Genomic DNA, 15,950 nt, shown 5'->3' on the forward strand with positions numbered 1-15,950 from the left:
ATATACCTGGCATTGGTGGCACTTTTGAATATATTTGATGCAGTCCATTTCCATAGTCATCCAGAAATACCCTGCCCTTAATATCTTCTTGCCAGAATGAACCCGTTCATATGAGGTCCGCAGGTTCTAGCGCGTATTTTTTCAAGCAGTCTAGATGCCTCCTGGGCATCAACACATCACAACAATCCCAAATTAGGAGTCCTTCTATACAGAATTCCTCCACTTTGAAGGAAATGGTTGGCCAATCTTCAAAGCGTGTGCTTCTGAGTGTGTGTAGCATTCTCTGGGTATTCTCCTTTCCCCAAATATTCCTTAATATCATGGAACTATGGATTTCCATCAAACTCTTCTTCAACATGAGCATAATAAGGTAGCTGCTTACAAATCTCTATTGGGATAGGATCGATGAAATTCTTTTCTGGATGTGTTATCATGGAAGACAAGGTAGCCAATGCATCTGCGAACTCATTCTGAATCCTTGAAATATGTTTGAATTCTATATTTGAGAACCTCTTGATCAATTCTTGTACACAATGCAAATATGGAAATATTTTAGTGTTCTTGGTATCCGTTCTCCTAGTACTTGGTGTATCAATAGTTCAAAATCTCTGATTACCAGCAATTCCTGAACATTCAGGTTGATGGCCAATCTGAGTCCCAATATGCAGGACTCATAATTTTCCATATTGTTGGTGTACAGGAACCTAAGCTTTGCAAATACCGGATAATATTTATCGGTTTATGATACTAAAACAGCTCTGTTGCCCACTCCATTGAATTTTGTTTCTCCGTTAAAAAACATTCTCCAACCGTCGTATGTTTTGGCAATATCATCACCTACAAATAATACTTACTCGTTGGGAAAATACGTCTTCAATTTTTCATATTCTTTGTCTACGGGGTTCTATGCTAAGTGATTGGCCAATGCTTGCCCCTTGACTGACTTTTGAGTCATATAGATGATGTCGAACTCACTTAGCAATAGATGCCACTTTTCTAACTTACCCATAGGCATATGTTTCTGAAAGTTGTATATTAGTGGATTCATCCTTGATATGAGATATGTTGGGTACGTATAGAAATAATGTGTTAACTTTTGGGCTATCCATGTCAAAGCACAATAGGTGCACTCCAGCAAAGAGTAACTGGCCTCGTAAGGTTTGAACTTCTTACTCTGATAATATATTTCTTGTTCTTTCCTCCCGTTTTCATCGTGTTGTCCTAGAACGCAACCAAAGGCTCCATCCAACATGGACAAATACATAAGCAAAGGTCTTTCTGGCTCTAGCAGGACCAATACGGGCAGCTTAGAGAAGTACTCTTTGATTTTGTCGAAAGCCTTCTGACATTCTTCAATCCAGCTTGTCGTAACATATTTCCTCAGCATCTTGAATATCGGCTCACATACCACTGTTGATTTTGCTATAAAACGGCTGATATAATTGAGGCATCCCAAGAAACTTATCGTATCCTTCTTGTTCTTTGGCGGTGGAAAGTCCTGAATAACTTTGATTTTTGACAGGTCTAGTTCAATACCATGACGGCTGGCAATGAAACCCAGCAATTTCCCATAAAGGACTCTAAAGGCACATTTTGTAGGGTTCAACTTCAAATTGTATTTTCGAAGTCGATCGACAAACTTCTTCAGGTCTGCTATGTGCTCTGAACTCCTTTTTGATTTGATGATAACATCATCTACATACACCTCTACTTGCTTATGTATCATGTCGTGGAACAGAGTAATCAAGGCCCTTATGTAGGTAGCTCCAGCATTTTTCAAACCAAATGGCATCATTTTTTACCAATATATCCCCCATGGCATGGTCAAAGCTGTCTTTTCGACATCTTCTTCGTCCATCCAGATCTGGTGGTATCCAGCGAAGCAATACACAAAGAAGTGGAGTTCATGCTTAGCGCAATTGTCGATTAGTATGTGTATGTTGGGCAACAGAAAATCATCCTTAGGACTTGCTCTATTCATATATTGATAGTCAACACACACTCTGACTTTCCCGTCTTTCTTCGGAACCGACACAATGTTGGATAACCAAGTCGGGTCCTTGACCACTCAAAGAACTTTGGTTTTGATTTGCTTGTTAACCTCCTCCTTTATTTTTAGACTCATAGCTGGCTTGACTTTTCCGAGCTTCTGCTTTACCGGTGGACACATGGGGTTGATAGGTAGCTTGTGACCTACTATGGATGTGCTAAACCCAATCATGTCATCGTAGGACCGTACAAAAATATCATCATATTCCGGTGGAACCTAATATACTGTTCCTTCTCTGTCGGTGATAGATGAATGCTTATGAGAGTTTTTTTTGACTGTTTTAGAATCCCCTAAGTTAACTGCTTCAGTTTCTTCCAAGTTGGACTTTAGTTTGTTCTAAAAATTCTCCACTTCTTTGAAATTTTCCTCAGGTATTATATCATCTTCCAAATCTTCTAAATCATTTTTCTTATGTTTCATTGTCTCATTACATGTCACAGTCGTAGGTTCATCAGAATATGTAATAACTACACTGAAAAGAATGTAGAAAGATAATAATAAATAAATGAAAATAGTAATGCATTAAAACTTAAAATTGTCAACAAGTACGACTCAATGGTTAGAGTAATTATTTCAAAACGAAACACTAAAAGTGTCTTCAATGCTCAAAAACAATTTTAAAAATAAATCATGCTAATTCTGCCAAGGCCACCCAGGTACTCGGCGAGCCCGGGATGGTGCAGCGGTCCAGTTTTTTAGAACAGCTCCTTCTCCCACTGTCTGAATGGTAAGGTCTTTCTCCTCCTCTAAAACTGCACTGCAGTACATATCTTCCTCGTTCATAAACAGTTTCCTCGTACCTGCCAAAATCTTGTCTTTCTAGGATCCCCAAATCATGTCAGCCTGGCGGAATGTCTGGTGTAGTGGTGGTATGGGTTGTTCCAGTGGATAGTAATCAGTGCTCCATGACGATGTCCAATCCTGGTATTCTTGCACTGTATATTCATACTCGAGCCCAAAGGTTGTGCCATGGTACTGTGGTCGTATGGGTTCTGTGATCCCCTAAAGCTTTCCGCCAAGACCCTTGCATGGTTCATACCCAGACCATATCAGTATGCTTTCTTTCTTATTGCTCCACCATTGATCCTTCTCAATTGTGTTTACCCGTTCAATGCGGTGGTATGTTTCTCCTCCCAATTTCCTCTTATTTTTTAGGACTGGAACAGTCTGGTGTAGATAGGGTTGTTTCCGTCTTCATGAATGATGACCTCTTGATGGTTCCACTGGAACTTCACAACCTGATGCAGAGTAGACGTGACTGCCCCAGCTGCATGTATCCATGGTCGTCCCAACAACAGGTTGTAGGTGGAAAATATGTCTAGCACTTGGAATTCGACATCAAACTAGGTTGTAAGTTATGCTCTAGTACCTGTCCGACTATGATAGCCATCTCCCCACTAGTGATATTGAAGGGAACATAAGCTTCACTTAACACTTTCATTAAGGCATTCTTATGCGTGTATGAATTTTGCAACAGTGACAAGATGGATATCTGGGTGGGAGTCTTATTCAGGTGATCAACAATAGAGTATTCCCTCGCCTATACCTTCCTCCAAAGATCATCAGTGCTCGTCTCAACGATAGGCGGCTTGGATGTAGCCTATTTGCTTGTTTCTCCAAAATTCTCAGGTGTGTAAACTCTACTAGTTCTAGTCATACCTTGCGCCACCTATTTCTTCCCTCTTGGATTTTCCTTTTCTTCTTGCCTCTGCAACATAATCCCATGGGATGACATCAGACTTACAAGACGGTGTGGGAGCTACCATCACTGTGAAAGGCGTAGCTACCTCGACCTCAAACGGTGTCTGGGTTTGCATTACAATCGGTGAGAGGGTGGCAGGAGACATTTTAAAGAGTATCCCCCTCTCGAATAAGTCCAATGGACTCCTCCTAATCCCATTCTTCATCAGTTTCTATCATATTCACTCTTTACCCCTATGATCCAGGAGAGGGTTATTGCGAACATTTGGTGCGTCTTCCTTTGCCTATATAACTTTGCTGTCGATCAATGTATGAATATTGTCCTTCAACATGCGGCATTCCTCAATGGTATGACTCTTTATGCCTGAATAATAGGTGCAAGTTTTATTGGGGTTAACCCAATGAGAAGGGTTCTCAACAACAACAGGAATATGGATGATATAACCAGCAACATTTAGTCTCTCATACAGTTGGGCTATGGGTTCAGCGATTGGGGTGTATTGTCTGAGAGCTTTGGGGTCAAAATTTGGTCATGGCTTTGGGTAATTTTGGCGGGTGGGCAGAGGTAACTGTTAATATACATATTGGGTATTATATGTATGGAAAGTGGTGGAAGGGTATTGGTATTTCAGAGGTGAGGGTTGATATGTGGGTGGAGGTGTTTGGTATGTAAGGGGAGACTTAGGGCCTTGGGCTACCATCACGGTGCCCACTTATTTCTTCTTCGAGATGCCTCCTGATTGCAAGGCTTTGTTTGTGGCTAGTTGTGCCTCGAAATTAGTTACCATCTCGCTCTTGATTCCTTCTTCTATCCTTTCTCCTAACTTGATCATTTCTGAAAACTTGTGATTCTCGATAACCATCAACCTTTAATAATACTGAGGATAATGTGCTCTGACAAAGAACTTGTTCATTTGTTCTTCTTCAACTGGCGGCCTCACCTTGGCGGCCTCTAATCTCCAATGAGTATCATACTCGCGGAAGGTTTCTATCGGCTTCTTCTTGAGGTTTTGAATATAGAAAATGAGTGGCGCGTTCTCCATATTGAACTTGAATCTGTCCATGAAATCTGATGTCATGCTCACCCAATTCGCTCACTTTTTTGGATTCTGACTGATATACCAAGATAACTCATCTCTTGTAAGACTTCGCATGAACATTTCATGCGGACTTGCTCATTCTTACCCGCTCCTACAAGTTTGTCGCAGTAGATTCTTAGATGCACCTTTGGATCACCAGTGCCATCAAACATCTCAAACTTAGGAGGTTTGTTCCTCTGGTAGTTCTACATCTGGCTGGATATACAAATCTTTGTAGTTCAAACCTTCAACACCTTTCCCACCTTCAACATTCTAGACTCTCCCTATCAGTTTCTTAAGTTCTTCTACCATGTTTCGAATGATCAGGTCCTTCTCGGTTGGCTCAGGTATGTATAAGGTTTGTTGCGGGGTATGGGTTAAGGTTGCAACGTATATAGGGTTGCCTTGATGTGTTCTTGGAACTTGGGTATATTAGTGATCAGTGATTGAGGTTTGAGGGGGATCAGGGGTACGTTGTGATGCATTTTAAGGAGTGTGATAAGTGGTGGTTTGTGGATATTGGGTTGGGTGATGGTGGTGTTATTGAGGGGTTTGCACTGGTGGTGGGTTAAGATTTTAGGGAGGTGTAGGATTGTGATACTGGTGCGTTGCATGAGGATTCAAAGCTATGAGTGGTGGATTCTGATTTTGTGTGTTTCGTGGTGGTGGTGTTTGGTTCTGAGTGGTTGTGTTTTGTTGGTTGATGTCAGGAACATTTAGGGTAAGAGAGAGGTTTGCTATATTTCAGACTTGCTCAAGCTCACCCTGCAACTCCAGGATTTTCTGCTCCAAACATAAGATCAACTTATTATGTCATGGCATACTTCTTCCGTCTGAGGTTTGAACATTTTCTGCCACGGTAGCATTGTCTTTTCGAATACCACTTAGATCATCCATCTTTCCTTTTCCTTTGCCTTTACTTTTCGGGTCACTAGGTGGAGGACCTCTAGATCTGGTGTCATATGCTGATAATGCCAGAATGCACGAACTAACCTTTGGGAGTGGGAATAATTAAAAGAAATAAAAACAAAAGGTAATCAAGTTAGTAAGACAAAGTAAAAGATTTTTTGCAATATTTAGACATGTATCACATAAGGTTATGCAATAATTCACATCCTAATTTGGAGACCTCATTGTGCCTGAGTAGGCCTAACAGACACATAGACTTGGAGGAAATTCATGGCAACGTTTGCCTCATTCCATTAATGTGAAAATAATCCAAATCAATCTTTCACTAAATCGACAATAATTATAAAGTCATTAATGACATTAAGACTTATTACATCGAAATTTAATCTAATCTAGAAAACAATAAAGAACATTATCTCCTTGTCTACTTGGTCCCCGAAGGACCTTCTCCATGCTTGGCTCTTTTAACCTCATCAATCATATTCCCCAGATTGTGCATGTCTAGTAGCAAGTAAGCCTTTTCCAAATTCCCTCCTTCATGATCATCCATGCCTTGACAATCCCAAAGCCTCTTTCTCATCTTTCCCTCTAGCTCTATCAATCCTTGTTTTAGATATTCTAACTTCTTTGTTTACTTATTGGCAATCTCTTTCCCATCCCTTATCGCCTCCATGTTCACTTTATGTTGTTCCAAATGCTTAGCTTCGGACTCGAACAATCTTTTGTGTAGCCTTTTATACTTCACATGTGCCTCAACCACCTCATCTATGATCCTATCTTTCAAATTGACTCATGGTTTGACATGCCCGACTATGTCGTCCTGTAACTATGAGCGATAGTAGTACATGTGATCGGTGTGATACCTGTCTGGTTCAATAGTCTCTCCTTCTATGATGATCTTTTAGTTCCACATATGTTGCTCTTTGAACTTAAATGGGATGACATCCCCTTTGAAATCCGCCATATATTGAATCATGTTAGAAACCCGAGGTAAGGGTAGATTCCTCGTAGCCCGATCATTACTAAGTGACTAGTTTCTTTGGATCTGATAATCAACTCACTACTATGAAACCATTCAGACATCCAATGAACTTGCTCGTCTATCAGATTACTGAAGAAACACACCCAACCTATAGTATTTCCAGGCTTTGCAAACCTATCAGTGATGAATTTCATATACTTTGGATGATGACTGACGATGTATTCATTTAGCGGCCTTCACAGAAGCTCCTGACGATAGTCACCCCTCTGAAAGTGTTCCAGCAACCAAACTTGCAAGAGATTACAACCCTCAAAGTGTCCAGACCCATGCTTGCACCGATCTAGAGCACGGTACATCTCAGCTAAGATCATAAAGATGATGGTGTATGTTTGTCCATCGATACCCTCAATTAAGGTCCTAGAGACCATGGCTAAACGAGTATGAGTTCTTCCCCCTTGCATTGGAAAGATCAATAAACCCAAGAAATAGACTATGAAAACTTAAACCCGGTAGTGCACCCATCCCAAAGAGGTAATAGCTAGCTCCTCATGATGAAGGCAATATGAGTTGCTATGCCCATAATGCTTATAGAAAAATTCAAAGGGGATGTATGATTTCTTCAGACAGACTAGATCATCATTTTTCTTAAAACCAAACATCTTCAGAAAATCGTGGAGTACGATTCTCTGGCACAAATAGTCCTGGACTATCCCATGGTAACTTGGCGAAACCCCCTATTTCTTCCAGGAGAGGAGTCAATTCTACATTACCACATGAGAAAACATCTCTCTTCTTGTCCCAGAACATGGTAGCAGCCTCAATCAGTTCCCTATTTGGTTGAATGTTCATCAGAGATAGAAGGTTACTAAGTACTCTCCTCACATGGTTTCTGTCACAAGATGCAAGGTCTTTCCACAATCAATTAGCAAAGGCGGGATATTCTGGACCATACCAAACCTGGGGATTTCGTGCTTCATTTTCTGCAAACAAATAAAGGTTATCCCTTTCTCCCTCCAAATTAAGCTATTTACGCAATAATGATCAATATGTTACCAAATTTTTCTCCAAAAAAATGCACATAATATGATGGTGTCCTTTGGGATTATGGAAAACCTATTGGATTTTGGACAAGGTTCATCTAAGCGGGTTGATACGTCAATAACGTCTCAATCTATACTACATTTAGCATGACGCATGTACATTTCAAATTGGAGTATGGTTTCTAGAAAGGTCTAGACTGGTACTCTCAAGTGGACAACTTGAGAGGGAAAGGCACGGGATCGTCGACTGTACCGTTGATCGACTAGTCGACTACAAATAAGCCTTTCCGATTTTAAAAGGGTGATTTCAGGAAAGTGTGGACACTCATCAAGTGCCACTATATTGATAATAAGCACAAGTGGAGTATGATGTAGAGCATGCTTTATGCAGAAATAGTAACACGTTGCCAAGTATTTGCATGATAAAAGCGCATAAAAAGAGTAAATATATGGTAAAGATGAACATGAGGAGAAAAATAAGAGAAAGGAAGACAAAAGAGAGAAGTTAGTTTAACTCTTGAAAATGTGCGAGAACGCAATGAAGCAAATAGGGAAATAAGGATGGGATAGTCATGATATAGCAGTCTTAGACAAGATGAAGGAAACAGGGAGAGGACGTACATGTCATAGCAATAAAGGAAAATAGGGAGGGGATGTTCATGTCATAGCAAAATTTAGATAGAAAATAAGGGAAAGGATGTTCATGTCATAGCAATTTAAACGAATAAAGGGAAATGAGGGAAGGGATGCATATGTCATCAAGTAATCCACACAAGTTAACTTCGTCGTGGTAAAATCCTAAGTGTAAATCCCTAGTAGAGTCGTCATGTTGTCGCGCCTCTTTTTCTTATAAAAATGGGTTTTGACATGTGACAACTCTTTTAAATAGGTATTAAAATAGAAGAGTCGCCACCTAACGACTTTTAAGGTGTGTTAGGGCACCTATTTGTAAATGACTCTGATTTAACTAGTCTATGCCACCAAAGATCAGGTAAGGGATCAAATTACCTCTAAGAGAAGGTGTTAAGCACTCTTCGAGGTCCACAACGATAGGTCCCAGCTGAAGTTCACGTTATGCAGATTACTATAATTAAGCTAGGTGATCAAATAAGTGAAGAAAGATGTGGAAGTTGAAGGTTCTATTGTAACATAAACAAGTGTAAAGAAAACAACATAAGAATTTAAAATATATAAATAATCAGTACAAGTCCCAGAGGTTACAAGGATACAATTGTGTTGGACTATATTTGACGACTAAATGCGAACAACAAGCATCTAAATGGAAAGGGGGTCCTAAGTTTTTTAGCCTAAAGGATCACCCCGTGCAACATAAATAATACTTCGCAACTCCCTTATGATAAGAGTTACTCATATTATTCAGCGAGCACAGACTATCATCTCCTGCTACCCGATTACTATGTTAAAGTTGTTACTTAAAGGTGTTCTAATTCAATTCTAGGTCGCATCCTATGCGTGCACTACCCGTCCCATGCCTATGATCCATGAGGCTTTGAACCTACTATTTAGGTGGTTCTAGAATTCACTTAGGGTGCTCAAATTGATAAAACTAGGCGCACATTCAAAACATATAGGATTTCACATAAAAGCAACAAATGGCTCAAGTTCACCTCCACACATAAGCAACAAATGCACGGGGGCAAATTTAGGCAATAGATAGTTGAAACGTGTTTTAGTAGTTAAATCCTATAGGCATGATTTCTATATGATTCTGATTTCCAGTGTTTGTACAGGTGGTACTGCAGCTTTAGATTAATGAATTTGTAGCTTATACACATTACAGACCCTATAGGCATGATATCTAAATACCTAGCAATGAGGTAGTGAAACAACTTGAAAGCCCAGGATTAACAACGTCAATTTCGTAAATAGATTCTTATGTGAGTGACAGTCCTATAGGCAAGATTTCTAACAGTGATAATTATACTTAATTTAATAACACTTTATCCCTATAGGCATGTCATCTACGTGTAGCAATTCATCGAAGCAACACAATAATTAATTAGTTGATTAAGATCCTATAGTCATGATACCTAGACGAGCAGTATACTAAAAGCTTATAGAGACAACCGATTGATTGATTAGTTGGAGCCTTATAGGCATGATGTATAGCCTAGAGAAGCACATTTTATTGCATCCTATGGACATGCTGTCTAAACGTACACAATGAAGGAGATGGGAAAAAAGTGCAGCAGAGGCCTAAACTATCATGCTTTGAGTGGTGCACGAGTATTAGATAAATTAAGTGAAGTGTGTGACTTCTTATAGGCATGATTCCTATGAATGTTGTTGACACTCAATTTTGTCCATCCTTACTCCATATTATGCTAATGAGCTACTATTTTATTTAAAAGTCATAATAATATTTACATCATTTTCTTATGTATTATAATAAATACTACACTTTTTATTTATTATTATTATTATTATTATTATTATTTTATTGTTATATTTTTATAACTTTTACTACATAATAGCAACTTTTAAAAATATAAAGCATTTACAATTTATTCTTTAGCTTGTTCAAATATTTATATAAAATAGTATTTGTTTTTCAACTTCTTGTATCTTATTGTTTGATTTACTAATTATCATTCCTAATTATTTTATTACTATATCATTTTAATTTAATAGCAGCTCAATTATCAATCTCACACATAACCCCAAAATCAATTAAGCCCAAAACCCATTCCACCATCAAATCCCAATATAATTAGAACCCCAAACCAATCCCAAGCCCAGATGAATATGTTGTGAACCAACCTTACTTGGTAAGGGATTATGGGCCAGAAATGAGGAACGAGGCCGACTCAGTTGGAACTATTGGGACAAGAGCTAAAGTCCCAATAATTGAACAACCAAACAGAATACTACTACGTTATATTTGGGATCCAGGTGGAGATACGGGGCAGGTATGTTGTTGAATGAAATGTTTGCTTCTCCTCATCTTCCTTCTCTAATGTCTGTATCATCTCATCCACATTCTTAGTCTGGGCTTCTCCTCCCTTCTTCTCTATTCTGTGTATTTCAGTTTAGTATCTCTAATTTCTTTAATAGTTTGAGTTGAGTTGTAATTTCCTGTCACTGCTGAAGTAATAGAAGTGTTGAAAAATTGGTTGTTACATTGGTGCTTTTATCCAGAGGTTTTCAATGGAGGACCAAAAACTCAAGCTCAAGGCTCTCATTGATGCATCTGTGAAGGGAGTGACAAATTCATTTTCCAAGGATATCGTTGAGATTCGGTGTATGTTACAAGATGTGGTGGGGAAAATGACACCGACCGCTTCTCAGTCTCGCTTTGGGTTGGGTTCGTCCATGAAAGCTATGTCGGTGAAAATACCCAGATTCAGTGGTGATGATCCAGCGGCATGGGTATTTCAGGTAGAACAATATTTCACACGCTATAACATTTTTTCAGATCATAAATTGTCATTGGCTTCTTTATATTTGGATGGTGAGGTTTTGGATTGGTATTGTTAGTTATATCGAAACAAACAGCTAGCGGACTGAGACCATTTCGTGGAAAAATTGTTTATTCATTACAGAACTCGGAGTCGGGAAGCACCTGACAGGTGTTTAGCCTTTCTCCTGAAGCTTACCACAGTGGACTATTGTCCAGCACGAGCTGTAGCTATTCCGCCTTGGAGCGCCATGGCCAAATCGCCCTCGCCTCAATATTGGAATCCACAATCAAGCCACAACAATTTGAACTCTAACTACGAGGTGTTTGGGAAAAATCCGGATAGGGAAACTGATAATGTTGTAGATGATAAAACAACAATACCAATAGCTGATGCTACTAAAGCAGAGGGTGAGGATGAAGATGCAGTGGTACAAGTCAAAATTGATGATGGCACTTAAGTTTTGCTAACTCAAGCAAAAGAGAAGACGGGCAGTTCGGGTTTGGATGACAACGAAGAGGATTTCCTGCCTCTTGTTATTGAAGTTGGGGATACACGTTCCCCAAGAGATACATCACGGAGGTACGTTATTGCAACTTCTCTTGGTTGTGGCTCTATTAAACAGAAAATTGAAATTGTGTCCTTTGAAGACATGTATCTTGCTGAATTTTTCATGGAGCCTGAGACTATTGAGGATCTATGTCTTGATAAATTTTTTATGGAGAATGAGGATAGCATTCCAACAAGTGACAAGACTTCAGATGAAATAATTCCCGATGTTGAGCATGGGAAATCTACGATGGGATTCATTGATCGCCATAATTTGAGTCGATATCCATTTGACTGTGGTGCTAATTTCTTTATTCTCACCATTCCCATAACTGCGAGGGATCATTGTGTATGGGATTTGGGAATTAGTTCCAAGTTCAGGGCTTTAGCGAGTTTTACAGAGAACAGGGAGGCACATAAACTTTTTGAAGAAGCTAGAAAAAGAAGGAGCTATTTATTTGCAAATTTGTATGCATGGGAGCATGTAGGTGGAGTTGCAAGGGGTGTTGAATGTAGTTGTAATTTTAGAAATTCACATGCATCATACAAGCTATTGAGTGAGTCTATAACGCTTTCATTCCTGTGTTCTTTTGATGGTGTTCCTACATATATTGAAGAGCAATACATAATTGATCAGTTTAGGCATTTACAGAGCGGAAAGGCTCTTGAGCTTAGTATGTTATACCCTGATATAGCATCCAAGCTGGTGATTTGCGTTAATGAACTTGTAGCTACTGCCCTAGTTAAAATGTATACCAACAATGCTCAACTGGACAATGCCGAGATGCTATTCTCTAAGACTGGATATGAGGATGAGATTATTGTCATTTATGCTACATTTTGTATATGGATGAACCAGAGGCAAAAGCGAGTGATTATGGATTTTGTCCAATTTATTTCTCCAAAAGAACTACGTTGTGCAATAATTAGTGAGCATGTAACTGGCTCATCCTTATTGAGTTTGAATTTTTGGAAAATGAGATTTATACATGCACCTACTATTTGGAGTAGATATTTGTTAGATATACACCAAGTTCCTCTATTTCTATCAAGAACTACTTGTAACAATGTTATGTTTGGGATATGCTATAAACCACAGATCTTTTTAAAGGCAATGCAAAATAGTTTCTTGTCCTTCAATTGGTATTTGTTGATGATGGAAAGTATTGTGATCTTTTGTGCACAAAGAGCACTGTTCAAGAACTCCATAACCAACCTACTTGTTGGGGTTACCAACGCTCTTACTTTGGAGAGAATTGTCCAGGAAGCTCAAGTCAAGTGAGACTCTCTAAATGCCAAGATTGTAGCTTGTTGCCTTATGATTTATGGTGGTATTGTGCCAAAGATTGTCAATGTTATAGTGGCCACCATCTCATGTCACGTTGCCATAGATCACATCTTCTCCTTATATTCCCCAGGATACCTTTGTGTAGAGACAATTGACAGGGTGCGCGCTACTAACACCTCTCTTGACTCGAACTTTGAGGACAAGGTTCTTTTCAAGGACGAGAGTATTGTTGTGAACCAACCTTACTTGGTAAAGGATTATGGGCCAGAAATGAGGAACGAGGCTGACCCAGTTAGGACTTTTGGGACAAGAGCTAAAGGCCAATAATTGAACAACCAAACAGAATACTAGTACGTTATATTTGGGATCCAGGGGGAGATACGGGGCAGGCGTGTTGTTGAATGAAATGTCTGCTTCTCCTCATCTTCCTTCTCGAATGTATGTATCATCTCATCCCCATTCTTAGTCTGAGCTTTTCATCTCTTCTTCTCTATTCTGTGTATTTCAGTTTAGTGTCTCTAATTCCTTTAATAGTTTGAGTTTGAGTTGTAATTTTCTATCACTGTTGAAGTAATAGAAGTGTTGAAAAATTGGTTGTTACACAATAGACTTCATTGTTCCTACCAAAACTAATTTTCTAAACTATGTTTCAGCACCCCACGTGACCCAGCAACCCAACAAACATTAACCCCAAATTAAACTCTTGCCAATTTCTCCTTCTAGAGGACGTTGTCAATCTTGTCGCCGGCAAACATGCCAACTCTCCTTTCTCGCTTCTTTCTTAAAATTTTCAATTCAAGTTCTTAATTTTATTCCTCTTTCCTTCTTTTCTCTTACTTCTTTCCTTAATTCTTCCTCCTCATTAGTGATGGTTCATAACTAATTTGATTTACCTCAATTTGGAGCCAAGATTTCAGCTCCATGTTTTGGCCACGATGGCCATCGCGCTAGAGGATTCGTACGCTAATCTTTCCATTTCGGCGCCCGTAGGTTCAAATCAATTTGATGAACTTGGACAGGATATGAGATTTCTCAAATTGAAACTCCAATCTCATTTGATTGCTATGACTCCAATTTTTCCGTGAGCCTCCGGTAGGCATTTGATTTCTTTCCTTATCCATGTCTGATTTTTAATAGCTGAATTGAAAACCCCCAACGGCTATAAAGATTTCAATTATAAATACTGATGATTTTGGGGGAAAAGAAAAAAAAAATGCTCAGCTTATCACTACAACTCAGGGATTATACTTTATACCTTACATCTACTGTTTATAGCTCACAATTACACGCTGGGCTTCTGATCACTATCTTTTATTACTACGATAATTATTATTTAGTCCCTACGTCTCTGCTTTACTAGCTGCAATTCTTTATGGCAAAGTTCGGTTCTTGATACTCGCTTGACACAATCTTAACGCGTCGAGCTTGGGTATTTGTTGCTGTTGAAGCTCGGTTCGTGAATCGTTATTTGGATCTTTGGATTTCTTATTAATTTGGCACTTCGCAAACTGGTTAGTTTCTTTGTTATGTCAGTTAGGTATGAAGCAGTCGCTTTCGACACTATTCCTTAGTTCCTGTGATGTGGTAGTTATGTGTAGCGTAGTCGTTTTAATTCGTGTATGCTTGGACTGCTCGAATGCTACAAGCATTCTGCTCGGAAGTGCACAGGTCCGTTCCTACTCCCTTTTTCTTAAATCTTTTCCTTCTGTGTATATATCATATGTGCGGGCCAGCTTGACCTTTTGATTTGATATGTGCCAGATATCATGTTTTGAGATCCACCATGATTGAACTCATCTAATGAATTGAATTTCACTTATTTGTGACAAGTTTGAATGTATTCTCTACCACTTAGACACCATGACATTAGGATTACAGTAAATAAAATTGGATTTGAAACTGTTAAATCTCGTAAGTTTCAAGGCGATCTGATCGCCTCACATGCTTAAGTTGCTTTGTCAAAGTATGTGTACGCTATTTGCTTAAATAATAAAAGAAGTCTGCGATTTTAATGTCACTAATTTGATGTCTAAATGCTTAACCATCTAGATAACGTGTTGTAGGTTAAAGGGTTAATTCGTGATGAAATTTATGTCTGCATGAACTTCAACCTCTGCATGTTTTCTGTAATCTCTGTTGCCTTGAGATGTAGCACATATGATCTCTTAGAATCCACTTTAGAATAGTAAGCATGATAATATGCTTTCGTGGTAATGAGCGCAGATATATGTTGGGGAATTATTGTGATATTTATTTGGTCATGTTTAAATGATGAGAGTGATTTGAACATATACAAGTCATACTCATAGGATTAACAAGATAATTTTTTATAAATAAGAAAACTAGATATCATGCTCTTAAGTTGTCCATGTAACAAGAATACTTTTCTGTTAACGTCAATATAATTTGAATCAATGCTTTCTTTTTCCTTTGCTGGGTTTAAGTTGTTGAAAACATGAACACTTAGATATCATGTTCCTAGGATATCTCTAGGGACTTGACACATTTTTTTAAACTAATAGAACATGTGGTCACCTAATACACATGTTGTGTGCAATTCTGTGCATTTTCCAGCTGGTGTAAGGTCGCAGGATCTCAAGTATTGGACCAGGATATGGGAATATGGAGTTCAATTGTGTTCACCTAGCAACTTTAAGAACTCATTCTATTTCTTAGTCATTTTAAATCCATGGTCTGTAATAGCTCTAATAACGGAAGGAGATTTGCCTGCTATTTTTTGTTGTGCTCTCTCTGTTCCTTATTTGCTTTGAGACTTTTTCTTCAATTATCTGACATAATTTTATGGTTTAACCAATTAGCATTTATAGGAATGATTAAGATAAAATTCGATTTGCTTTTTACCGGGTAAAGAAATGATGTTCTAGTTTGAAGCAGTGCATTATGGATCTTCGAAACAGGACAAGTCTTTTACT

At 38.7% G+C, this 15,950-nt stretch overlaps 1 long non-coding RNA gene across 1 annotated transcript; it reads left to right on the top strand.

Moving 5' to 3' along the window:
• The first annotated feature begins 13,693 nt into the window (after nucleotides 1–13,693).
• Nucleotides 13,694–15,750, top strand: LOC104215376 (uncharacterized). The gene is made up of 2 exons (XR_708168.2): nucleotides 13,694–14,685; nucleotides 15,592–15,750. It is a non-coding gene; the product is annotated as an uncharacterized lncRNA (long non-coding RNA).
• Nucleotides 15,751–15,950: the final 200 nt, after the last annotated feature.

This window comes from Nicotiana sylvestris, chromosome 11 (genome assembly GCF_000393655.2).
Source record: "Nicotiana sylvestris chromosome 11, ASM39365v2, whole genome shotgun sequence".
NCBI lineage: Eukaryota > Viridiplantae > Streptophyta > Magnoliopsida > Solanales > Solanaceae > Nicotiana > Nicotiana sylvestris.